At 50.8% G+C, this 13321-nt stretch overlaps 1 long non-coding RNA gene across 1 annotated transcript; it reads left to right on the top strand.

The window, feature by feature from the left end:
• Positions 1-1954: 1954 nt before the first annotated feature.
• On the top strand, positions 1955-10962 carry LOC136158469 (uncharacterized). Its single transcript, XR_010661344.1, has 3 exons — positions 1955-2081; positions 10027-10256; positions 10840-10962. It is a non-coding gene; the product is annotated as an uncharacterized lncRNA (long non-coding RNA).
• The last annotated feature ends 2359 nt before the right edge of the window (positions 10963-13321 follow it).

Raw genomic sequence — 13321 nt, 5'->3', positions numbered from 1 at the left:
CAGCAGAAACCCTCTCTCTTACAGTTGTGAATAGCCAACAACTAGAATTAAGGTGTCAGCAAGGTTCTCCAAAGGCTCCTGGAAGACTCCTTCTCACCTCTTCCTATCTCCTGGTGGCTGCGAGTAACCCCTGGCATTCCCTGGCTGGCAGATGATCTCTCAAATCTGCCTCCATCCTCACACAGCCTTCTTCCCTACATGTGTGTGCGTGTGTCCAGTTTCCTCCTCTTATAAGGACACCAGTCACTGGAGTAGTCATTTGAGTCATTTGCTGGCACACAGGTCCTACAAGACCCCTCAGTCATGCCTGACCCCATGGATTATAGCCTGCCAGGTTCTTCTGCCCATGGGATTCTCCAGGCAAGAATACTGGAGGGGGTTGCATTTCCTTCTCCAGGGGATCTTCTCAACACTGGGATCAAACACACATCTCCTGCATCTCCTGCTTTGGCAGGCGTGTTCTTTACCACCAGTGCCACCTGGGACGTCCACTGCAGTAGGGTCAACCCCAATCCAGCGTGACTTCATCTTAACTTGATTACAACTACTTAGGCCCCATTTCCAAATAAGGTCATATCCACAGGTACTGGGGGTTAGGACTTCAACACACCACTGGGGGAAGGGATGGTAGATACAACTCAACGCACAGGAAATGTTGCCTTCATATCCAGAAAACAGAGCAGGTGGGTCTCTGCCACCTCCACCCTCTTGGAAAATTGCCATTCACCCCGATGTCCACCAACACCTGGTTCATTCATTCACCCCATGCTTACTGAACACCCACACATGCTCCCCATGGCAGAGAAACTGGAGGGAACAAAGGCGAGAAAACCTCTGCTCTCGTGGAGCTCACATGCTGCAGTGGGAAGCAAGACAGATGATCGACACCAACAAACAAGGAGATGGTTTCCAGTCATGGCAAAGTGTCCCAAAAACAAGAGCAGCAATTGTAACAGGAGCCATGGCAGCAATGGTAGTCAGCATTGCTGACTCCATGCCAGGCATTGTTCTAAACACTTGACGTAAATGTGTGCTCCTCGTCCTCACCAAAACCCCATGAAGTAGCTTCTGTTCAATTCCATTTTTAAAGGTGGGGAAACTGAGGCACAGAGAGGTTGCACACAACTAATAGCAGAGCCAGGATTCAAACCCGGGTTGTGCTGAGCCCCAGGGACACACTATGAGGAAGATAAAGCGCTGGGGGAAGGAACAGGACTTCAGAGCTGGTGGTCTCCGGAAGGGGACTTTTGAGTCAAGGCTTGAACGAACAGTAGGGCAGACGCCAGACAGTGGCGGATGAAAGAGGGACCATAAAGGGAGGGTGTGAAGATGGCAAAAGAAGGGCTCAGACCCATTCTGAATGGGATGATGTCCTCCCAGAGCGGACAGCTTCTGAAGTATCCATCGGCCACATCAGATAGAATCGAGATTGGTGGGGACTTCCCTCGTGGATCAGATGGTGAAAAATCTCCCTGCAATACAGGAGGCCTGTGTTTAGTCCTTGGGTTGGGAAGATCCCCAGAGAATGGAATGGCAACCCACTCCAGAATTCTTGCCTGGAGAACCCCATGGACAGAGGAGCTGGGTGGGCTACAGTCCAAGGCAGGGTCCCAAAAAGTCAGACACGACTGAGCAGTTAACACTTTCCTTACAGCACATTGGTTTCTTAGAGAGCAGGTGCTACCTCCCCCAGGGATGCTGTGATGCACTGGGTTCCCTTCTCGCTGACTCATCTCCATCCTAAAGCCTACCTTCCCAGTCTTGGCTCAGGCCAGCCCCACTGCCGGGGGTGATTAATAGGTTTAATTTATCTTTACATTCCGTGGAGCTGAGCTAGGCCGATGACGCCTCTGGAATGGTGTGTGAGTAATCAGCGGGCAAGCAGAAGCCTCTGCATCCTTATTTATATTCATGTTACGCTGGGGACATTTCTAATTTGTTTGTTTTTCTCTGATCTGGCTTCACCCACCCGGACCTGGATGACTGGGAGGAGACCAAAGAAGGGAAGGTCCAGAAGACATGAAGGAGGAGAGGCTGAGTCCGTGGGGACAGAAGCAGAGGCAGGAAGCGACTGGACAAAGGTCTGTCAACCCTCCATCTCTGTGCACACCACTGCCGGCACTGTATTCAGCCACACGTGGTCCCAGCCTGTCGCTGGTACCAGGGCCCAGCTGAGCACTGGGAGAGGCTGACGAGAGGACTCTGGGGTCCTGCCTTCAGAGGGTTCCCGGCAGGCAAAAGAGATGCAAACACACAGGACAGCAAAGTCCAGCCAGCCAACCGATTGGTACAAGGCAGCACAGGCTCACAGGCAAGGGCAGGGTTCCTCATTCTCTTTACTGGTAGGAGTTTCAGGACCCAGGAGCCCCAGAGCCAGCCTGAAACCTGGGCCTTGTCATCCCTTCTCCCAAAACCGGAATGCACCCGGCTCAGGGAACCATGATCAGGCAGAGCTGGGAGAGAGGGTAGAAGGTCTCCAGCTCAGGGAGGGTGAGGCCGCACCCAGATTTGTTGGCAGGTGGGTCCTGGCCACACGAGGCTTCAGCCCCTCCAAACACATCCCCACGGCAGATCCTCAACCAGCCCCGCAAAAGACACAGGCTTCCAAAGTATGCCAGGGCGGGGTTTCCTTCCCTCTCACCCCTCCTATGAGAGGGACGTCTGTCATGCAGTCAGGGCTGACAAGGAGACAGAAACCTCAGCAAACAAAGAGGCAGGAGCCCACACAGGCGAGGTGGCTCTCAGTGCAGGGCCTGGATCTGGCTGCGCTCAGACTGGTCCCCAGAGGTAGGTCTCAATGAGGGCAAGAGAGGCAGCAGAAGAGCAACCGCGGGGTGGGCGTGGGGGCTGGGAGTCGGGAGAGTGGGTATCTCTGCCCACCCACACATATCACACCTAGAATCTCAGACTGCAAAAAGTTGCTCAGGGACCAGCCAGGTGGATTAACCCACTCCAGACTCTCCCCGACTCTGTGGAAATACGTAGCTGGGATCCAAAATAAAAGACCGCACATTACCAGGATCCCGTGAGCAGCGATTGAAGTGAAACGAGACAGCAGCCAGCTGAGCAGGGCAACAAGAGGCTCTAGACAATGCTTTCTGCCATCTGGGGTTCAAGGTTATCCCAAGGACCCTTGAGTTAAATGTGAAGATGAGAAATCCAAAGTTTTACCTAGGGGATGGTTGGGGAAGGTGTGGGATAGGAGGTGTATGCAGCCTTGCAAACATCAATTCCTCATTTCTTCTTTTCTGGCCATTTTATTGAGATATGATTCGCCTACCACACAATTAACCCATTTAAGCATACGAGTCAGTGGTTTTTAATATATTCATGAGTCACACGACCACCACCACAATTAGAACAGTGTCACACTATTATCTTCAGGAGGTAGAGGGCTTGTGCCATTCCCACCAAGCAAGTCAGGCAAAATACAATAGCAGACAACCTCCTGGGGTGATGACAGTGTTCTAAAATTGGTTGTAGTGGTGGTCGCACAACTTTTTGATCACCCCCGAGAGGATCTCCCTACCCTTAGCTATCACCTCCCAAATGCACCAATATTCCCAGTCCCTGGCAACCACTAAAATTTACTTGCAGTTTCTGTGGATTTGTTCAGGCTGGATATTTTATAGAAATAGCCTCCTTCCTTCTCTGCTGGGGGTCACCATGTGCTCTGCAGTCAGAAAGTCTGGCTTCAGCCCAGATCCGACCTTGCCACTCGGCCTGGTCATGCTTCTATCCTCTAAGCTTCCGCCTCCTCACTGAAAGTGGAGCCAAGTGCTGTTCCTCATTCATCACGTGGCCGGGAGGAGTACCTAAGTTAACACCCACCATGGTGTCTGCACCCAGCAGGCGCTCAGCAAGTGGGAGACACACGACTGCTCTCATGCGTCTGCCCGGCTTGCTCGATGGAAATGGAACAGGCCCCCTTCCCCACCTCATGGAAATAAAAGATAGAGTGCTAAGTTCCACAAAAATACAAAGGTCCACACATGGAGGTCAAGCGAAGCCTGCTCAATGAATGGGGCCTATGTCGGACTGTGCCAATGTGGATGGTGAGTCTGGCCAAGTTTACAATCACAGCGGTCAGGACCACTGGCCTCACTGCAGGAAACTGTCTCTCCATGGCCTGAAGACAGAAGCCAGGGGCAGCCTTGTTATCCAGGAGCTGGGGTCAGGCTGGGCAGGCCTCACTGAGCAGAGACGGAGGCCCAGTGGGCTCCTGGCAGGCTCCTGAGCAGCTGTGGGTCCTAGGAGACTGCCTGCTGCCTAGTCAGGGCCCCCAGAGCCCAGGGCGGGTAAGGGGGGGGGGGGGCGGGAATAATCGGGTTACATGCTCAGGGGACGCTGCTGCTCTTGGCAGAGCCACAAATTGAGTTTGAAATGAGTAATCGGGAGCCAAGCTGCTTGTACTGTGAGCGACAAGGCCTGGCTGGCAGTTTTCCTCTAGGCCAAGCCCTCTGGACAGGAGGAGGGGGTTGGGGAGACAGCCCCAAACCAGCTCCGGGGGTAACAGGTAAGTCATTTCCCCTCCCTGTCCTTGGGGTCAGGGCAGGGGCGGCTGACACCCAGTCAAGAAGGAAGGAGGTCCTTTCTTTCTTTCTTGTTTAATTTTATGTTACATATATTTTGTTGTTGTTGTTGTTGTCTAGACACTAAGTCATGTCAGGCTCTTTTGCAATCCTATGGACTGTAGCCTGTCCATGGGATCTCCCAGGTAAGAATACCAGAGTGGGTTTCCGTTTCCCCCTCCACGGCATCTTCCTGACCCAGGGATGGAACCCGCGTCTTCTGCATTGGCAGGTGGATTCTTTACCACCTGAGCCATTTGGGAAGCCCCAGGAGGTCATTTCTATGAAACGCCTAGGAGAGGCAAATCCTGAGACAGAAAGTAGATTAGTGGCTGCCGGGGGCCTGGGGGGTGGGCGGGTGGGAAGACTAGGGTTTGATAGCTAAAGGGTATGCTACTCTTTTGGGGGGTGATGAGAATGGTCTAAAACTGATTGAGGCAGTGCTTGTACAACTGTGTACACTTGAAACCACAGACTTGCACATTTTGAGTGGGTGAAGTGTATATAACATCTCAGCTCAGTGATACCTTCAGAGACCCAGAAGGTATGTCTGGGTCTTCCTCAGTCATGTCTGACTCTTTGGAACCCCAGAGACTGTAGCCCATCAGGTTCCTCTGTCCATGGGATTTCCCAGGCAAGAATACTGGAGTGGGTTGCCATTTCCTGCTTCAATGAAGTATATAAGATGTGAATTAAATCTCAGTGTTGTTACAAAACAAGACAGGTTTTTTTGGGGGAGTGGGAGATGAAGAATGACTTCCCAAAGGCAGGCTGCTTTGTCCATAAAACCAAAGGTCTTCTCAGATTCTCCCATAAGAACAAAAATAAGAGCCAAGATGTAAAAGCGTTATATCTCACAGAGGAGAAAACTAAAGCAGAGAGGTTAATTCTCTTGTCCAAAGTCACACAGCAACAAATGGCAGTCAAGCCCATCCCCTGCCTAGCCAGGAAGAGGCCTGCGCCTTAACCACTGGGCTGCCTGGCCTCTGGATGGCATCACTGACTCGATGGACGTGAGTGTGAGCAAGCTCTGGGAGTTGGTAATGGGCAGGGAAGCCAGGTGTGCTGCAGTCCACGGGGTCGCAAAGAACCAGACACGACTGAGCAAGTGAACTGAACTGTCTTGCCTCTGAGTGATAAGCACCTTAGGCACTTGCCTGGGGCACCGGGGAAGGAGAAGACAACACTATGGGGGAGAGGCATGTATCTGACACCTCTGAATAGAAGAATCAAACCGCCCATCAGGCGTAAGAATAGAACTTGCCCCAGTGTCCCTGCTCTGGCCATCTCTCAGGCTCCCCCGGGGGGAGGGCAGGGGGAGCCTGGAGCAGACAGGAGCCGATCTCATAAAGATCCGACTCACGGGGCATGCTCTGGTGCGGCAGAGTCCGCACACGACTGCAGAAAGACTCTAACTCAATAGAGAATCTGTTAATGCGGCTGCCGCCGGTCCACACCCCCTCAGCTCCCAGTCTAACCACCGTGGCGATAACAGAGGCTGGAGACCACAGGGTCCTGATTACATCTCCTCCCCTCTCGCCGCCCTGAAGAGACGGGCTTTGTCGGGCTTCTGCTGCCACCTACAGCAGCTGCCACAAAAGGCAGGTCTCCAACCAGACTTGGAGAAATGGAGCAAGGCAGTTGAGGGGAGAAGCAGGGCGCCAGGGGCAGAAGCGTGAGATCTGATACCTCCCCATGCTCCTGCCCAGACTGGGGAAGAACACTCAGCAGCCTCTCCCGTCCTCCTCTGGAGAGGCCCCACCCACCGGGACACACCACCCAGAAGAAGGACCAGCCTCTCTTCTCTCCCTGAGGTTGTTCCGATCCTTCTGCCCAGATCAGTCATCCTCTGCACCACCTCATTCACCCCATCCTCCAAGAAGTCCCTCTGGACTCCTTCCCCTGGTTTAACTAAGCCCACAGCTCCCTTCTGCCTGCCCCACTGATCAGTCTGCACTGTAGCCTTACCTGCCTGCACCCCCCACAACAATGATAACAGTCAGATTGACCTTCACTAAGCACTGACCATGCTACCACTTCCTGTGTTTAGAGATTTGCATGCACCTTCTCATTTAATACTTCAGTAACTCAGGAAGGAGATGCCACCATTGCCTTCATTTCGCAGATCAGAAAACTGATGCTCTGAGGGCTTAAGAAACTTAGCCAAAGTCAGCCTGAGGTCTGACAGCAGCCCTATCTGCTTCCAGAGAAAACCCTCTTAACGCAGGAGTCGGCCTGCCTACCCGCCACCTCCCACCCTCCACCAACCCTTTCACGTGATGGGCAGGGTGACCATAGAGTTCATCTGCTATTAATTGATTTAGAAACTTGGGAGCCTGCTTGGCTGGGAAGTGGATAATCATGTTTTCTTTTATGGGGCTCATATAATGCTGAAAGCAGTTGCTGTAAAAAAAAATATATTAAAAATTATGATGTCTGGTCACTGCAAGACATCTCTGGGGCATAACTTCTCTTAGTCACACATTCCTTGTCCTTACAGTCTGTTTCACTGGGATTTGGGGAGAATGAGAGGCAAAATGGAGCCATAATTACAGTCCTAAAGGCAATGCAGAATTATGGATGGAAGCTGTCCTTAGGGAGACCAGTTGGTGAATCAACTATGTGGTGAAGAAGTTACCATCCCAGGAGCTGATGGAATGGACACCGACAGGACTGCTTTGCCCTAATGGGACCAGACCTGGAGCCTCTGAAGGTGGCTTCACATTCTAAGGGGCACGGGCTGAGGAGGGTGTGCCCAGAGAGGCATCCAGGGTGGGAGAGAACTCTGAGTCAGGAGGCAACACACAGCGAGAGTTAAAGAACATGGGGGAAACCTAAGAGCTGCCTACAGACCTTTGAAGGGTTGACACTTGCACAGAGTAGACTAATCTGTTCTCCCCCAGGGCAGACCCAGGAGAATTTGAGGGTAGGAAGAGGGAAAAGGGAGACAGCAGGAGACTGGTGCCTGGCACGTGATAGGCACACAGTACATATTTGCTGAATGAGGGAAAAGAAATGATGAGTGGCCATTTTGGAGTCAGAGAATTCTGGGTTCCGATCTTTATCCTGCCCTTTCTAACTGTGGGGTCTCGGTCAAGGGATCTAGCTTCTCTGAGCCTCCTCTTGTCCTTCTAAAAAGTGGGCATGAAAGAATCAGTACAGAGTTAACTTTCAAACCTGGACTGAGCAATCAGCAGGTATTACCGAGTAGAATTAAGGGTGGAAATCTGGGACCTGGGTATGGAGAGTCCAGCAAACGGGGAAGGGGGTGATGCCATCTGTGCCAGGACCGGCTGACCAGCCACAGGACAGACACTTGAGCATCTCTTCCTGCAGAGCACCAGGCCCAGGCACAGGGGGATGACAAACACGAAGTCATGTCTGGTTCCACCCTCCAAGAGCATATGATCTGGAAGAGAAGATGCAACGTGAGCTGGTTGAGTGTCAGAAGACAGAGCAGAGTCAGATATGGCTGCCAGCATCAGCACCAAGATGCTGCTTGTGAGCAGTCAGACTCCTGGGACCCAGGAAGACCCAGCGAATCAGATCCCCTGCAGGACAAGGTTCTGGAGACCGCACTGCATCCAGCTGACCTGGAGCCATTTACACACTCCACCCCTGAGACCACTGACCTAGTGCTTCTGAAAAAGGGCACAGAGTGGGGGGTGAGGTCAGCAGACCTGCAGCAGCCAGAGAATTCACAGAGGAGAGATCGTGGATCCAAGCCTAAGAACGCGGGGCGACAACAGGTGGAGAGGAAGTGACGAGCAACAGGGAGGGTGGGGAGCATGAGACTCAGAGGCAAAACCACAATCCCGCACTGGGATAACGTGCATCACAGGTTAGGACCATTTGGCCAAAAGAAGTTTCTGCTGGGAAATAAGCGACCATCAAGCTGGATGTGTGACTATCCATCTCTCAACATGCCCACCTCTCCATCCCCACCACCAGCAGCCTGGTCCGAGGTACCATTGTTTCACCTCTAGCCTGAACAAAAGCCACAGCCTCCGGCATGGTACCAAGACTGCCCTCCACCCTACATCATCCTCACAGTAGCCAGCATGACCTAAAAATACAAACTAAACTGAACAATGACTAGCACTCATAGACCACTGGGCTTCCCAGGTGGCGCTAGTGGTAGAGAACCCGCCAGCCAATGCAGGAGACTAGAGAGTAGCAGGTTTGATCCCTGGTTTGGGAAGATCCCCCTCGAGGAGATGACAATCCACTCCAGTGTTCTTGCCTGGAAAATTCCATGGACAGAGGAGCCTGGCGGGCTACAGTCCATGAGGTCGCAAAGCGTCTGACATGACTTAGTACACACAGAGTGTATACACCACTACTACCAATTAAATTTCCCCAACCCACACTCTCAGAATAAAATGCAGTCCCTTCAACAAGACCTCCGGTACCCTCCAGGACCTGGCCTCTGCCTGCTGCCCCCCCACCTTACTCACCCCAGCTACTCGCTATTGCTCGAAAGGACCAGCTTGCCCCACCTTCCAGCCTCTGCACCAGTTTTTCCTTCTTCCACTAATATTCTTTCCTCCTCTCTCTCTTTGACAGGTTCCTCCTGATCTTTCAGGTGTCATTTCAAATGTCATCTCCTCAGAGATGCTCTCCTCAAAGCCAACCCACCTAGAGCATCCTCCCCCTAAATTTCTATTTCATCACCCTGTTCCTCTTGGGCAATGATCAGAATCTATAAACTCTCTTGCCCAAATGTTTCTTCATTGTCTGTTTCCCCAGCTGTATTGCAAGTTCCAGAAGGGGAGGAGAAATCTGTTTCAGTCACCATTGGATTTCCAGCACCTGGAACACATGGTGCGTGGATGAGGCTTAACAAGCATCTTCTGAATCCATAAAAGATGCATCAGCCATAGGAGGCCTTGAATGCCAAGCTAAGGAGTACGGCGATGTGCCAACAGCTTCACAGAAGGAGCAATACCCAGCATGATGAAAGAAGAGCTTGTGTTATCTGAGAAAACCCTCCAGAGGATTTCTAAGATAATAATAGCAAAGTAAATTTCAGGAGTGAATCTAAATTCACCAACCCTGATGAAAGCTGAAAATTACTATCCCAGCTGGTGGAAATGTCAATTCAAACTTCATTTATAAAACCATTTCAGGCTCTGATTGCTAAATTATTATTTCATATGAGAATAAGCATTGTCTGGACAAAAAGCGAAGGCAAAGGAAAAAAAAATTCAATTTAGTCAACATCCCCCTCTCCTCCCAAAAATAATATATTTTAACATTAAAAGTTACTCCAGATAATTGCAGATATAAATATCACTTAGTGCAGATGTTGTGTATAAAATGTAATTATTACTCATGGAAAATCAATGGTGGCAAATACTAAAATCCATGATCTGGGTCTTTCTACTGGGCAGAAACGTATTAGCGCTTTGGCTGTGGTTTATGCACTTTTTAATTGAAAATGATCTCTAACTAGAAAAGAATCGCAACATGGGCATGGAGCAGCCGGTTTCAAATAAAGATGCAATGATCACCAAACTCGCCGGCAATGGAGGGAGTTCAAAGAAGGAGTCATTTCCCCCCAAGGCAGCCCCTGCTTCCTCTCACTCGTTTGCTGAGTGCTTGCTCTGTGCCTGCCCCGTGGTCAACAGCCATAAACCAGACAGATGAGGTTCCTCCTGAGGGACATGTGCGAACAACGAGGAGGTGAGACGCCGACAGACTGAGCCATAGGAGATGAAGGTACTAAACATGGGGCTGGAACGCAGTGTGACCAGAGGGGCCGCTGCTGGTCGGTGGGGAGACCGCTCAGAGACAGGGACACGTGAGACCAGACCAAGCGGTGAGAAGGAGCCAGATGTGGGAAGACAGGGGGCCGGGGGGGGTGCAGGGGGAGCGGGGAGGAAACAAGACAACAGTGAGAGTGGCTGGGAGACATTTCGGTGTGTTTGCAGCATAAAGAACAAGAGCTGGAGAGGGTGCCATCTGGGGTCACATCTGCTACTGGGGCTTTCAATCACCTTGCTTCCCCCACCTTCATCTCTGAGGTCCCTCAGCTGGTCCACCTCAGATGCTCAGCAAGCAAAAGCTGTTGGGCACCTGCAATGAACTGAACGCTTGTGTCTCCTCCAGAATTCATACGTTGGAACCCTAACCCCAAAGGCGATGGTACCAGGAGGTGGGGCCTTTGAGAAGTGATTAGGTCATGAGGGTGAAGTCCTCATGAATGGGATTAGTTCCTTTATAGATGAGACCCCAGAGAGCTTCTTTGTCCCCTTTGTCCCTCGAGGACCCAGTGAGAAGACAGCTGTCTCTGAACAAGGAAGCAGACCCCCATCAGACACCAAAGCTGTCAAGCACCATGACCTCGGACTTCCAGCCTCCAGAACTGTAGGAAATAAATGTCTGTTGCTCACAAGTCACTCAGTCCATGGTGTTTTTGTTAGAGCAGTCGAACAAACTAAGACAGTATCCGAACCCAAATTTCACTGTGATCTCTCTGCACACTTTTCTACTATTCAGTGTCCCTGTGACACCCGTGCACACAGCCCACCAGCTGCTGGGTGGATGTGGCCCTCCTGTCATTGGCCCAGAGGCCCCAGGAACACACTGTCTCCAACAGACCCTAGAGGAGTGGGGGGAAGAGGGGGCATGGCAAAGCCCCCTAGTCCGCTCCTTCCCGCACCCTGCTGACACAGCCTGCCATCGGCTGCCCAGCTCCCCCGGGTCCCCCAAAACAGGGACTCAGAGTCAGATCCGGGCCCACAGATGCCCCTGGAGTAATTCATCATTGCCAGATTCTGAGCATGCAGGGGATAGCAGTGATACATCAAGCCCTTCCTTCTCTTGTGCATTCCCTGACACGAGGGAGGTCAGGGTCTGGCAACCCTCCTTTGACACAAAAGTCAAGTGTCGGCTCCAGGTCATGCAGTCTGCAGATTCTACTGCAAGTGTGTTAGTCACTCAGTCGTGTCCTTGCAGCCCCATGGAATGCAGCCCTCCAAGCTCCTCTCTTCGTGGGAGTTTCCAGACAACAATACTGGAGTGGGTTGCCATTTCTTCCCCCTGGGGATCTTCCCAACCCAGGATAAAACCCACGACTACTGCATTGCAGGTGGATTCTTTACTGCTGAGTCATCAGGGAAGCCCCTCTAATGTGAGACTGGAATCCAAATGTCTGGATTTGAGGAACAAGGTCCACCAAAGAGATGGCATCAGCTGTTTGGGAAGAGAGCATAGTAAGAGTTCAGACTCGTCTTCCTTAGGACACCAAGGCACATAAGCAAGGACCAAAGTTGTTCAGTCTCTCAGTCATGTCCGACTCTCTGTGACCCCATGGACCACAGCACGCCAGGCTTCCCTGTCCTTCACCATCTCCCAGAGCTGGCTCAAAGACATCCATTGAGTCGGTGATGCCATCTGACCATCTCATCCTCTGTCACCTTCTCCTCCCACATTCAGTCTTTCCCAGCATCAGGGTCTTTTCCAATGAATTGGTTCTTCACATCAGGTGGCCAAGTACTGGAGCTTCAGTTTCCGCATCAGTCCTTCCAATGAATATTCAGGACTGATTTCTTTTAAGATTGACTGATTTGATCTCCTTGAAACCTAAGGGATTCTCAAGAGTCTTCTCCAACACCACAGTTCAATACCATAGTTCAAAAGCATCAAGTCTTTGCCACTCAGCCTTCTTTACCGTCCAATTCTCACATCAGATGAAAGAGACCAAAATATATGTCATGGCACGGGGGCCCCAGTTCCTATTCCATCGTGAAGTAAATCACCATATTCCAAAGTCTTCACAAAGCCCCCACAAGAAGGTTGTTTATCTCTGCCTTTCTAAAATCCTTTTTTCCCCCCTTCTTTCCTCTTCTGCTGTCCCTTTTGGAACAGCCACAAATGAGACAGGGTGATTAATTTCTTATTTTGGCTACTGTCGCAGAAATACCTTCAAACCCTGGTGCAAAAAGGAAAGATTTAATCAGTCTCTAGTGTGGCAGCCTCCTGCATTTGAGACTATCTCTGATGGGAGGCAAAGAAGAAGTTTTCAAGCATTAAACTTTAATGAGCAGAGCAGACAAACATATTGCTGTGTCAACACCCAGCTTGGCCTCATTGGGGAGAAACCTGGGCTAGTCCATCAATCTCCCCAGATTGGTATTGTCATCACCCTCAGCTCTTATTACATTTGCCAAACCTGGGTGTGCATGGAAAATACTCTGTTAAATCAATCAGTGCCAGGGAAGGCCAATGGGAGTGGGAACTTTGCAAAGTTTTGCCAGGCTGATGGAGACAAGGGAGTTTTTTTGTGTGTGCTTCAAAGTGGAAGTTAATTCTTTCAAGTTCTAAGTCATACCTTAGATTTCAGATGGTTTTTATTGCAGGAAGAGAAAAATCAAGGAGAGAGCAGAAGGTTTCTCTTGAGGAAGAAGATCAGGATGAGTGAAAGCTATATAGGTCTTGGGGATCTGAGTTTCTAGGATTATCTGGGCTAGTATTAATAGTCAGCACTCTTTTCTGTAAAGGGCTAGGTAGTCTCTGTTACATCTTTCAACTCTGCTCTTATACCATGAAAGCAGTCATAGACAACATAGAAGCAAATGGGCACGACTGTATTCTGATAAAACCTGATTTACCTGATGTGAAGAGCCAACTCACTGGAAAAAGCCCTGATGCTGGGAAAGATTAGGGCAAGAGAAGAAGGGAGCAACAGAGGATGAGATGGTTGGATGGCATCACCAATGAGATGGACATGAGTTTGAGCAAACTCG

The sequence above is a fragment of the Muntiacus reevesi genome, chromosome 2, assembly GCF_963930625.1.
Source record: "Muntiacus reevesi chromosome 2, mMunRee1.1, whole genome shotgun sequence".
Taxonomy (NCBI): Eukaryota; Metazoa; Chordata; class Mammalia; order Artiodactyla; family Cervidae; genus Muntiacus; species Muntiacus reevesi.
Note: the sequence above shows the minus strand (reverse complement) of the source record. Positions and strands in the feature narration are given on the sequence as shown.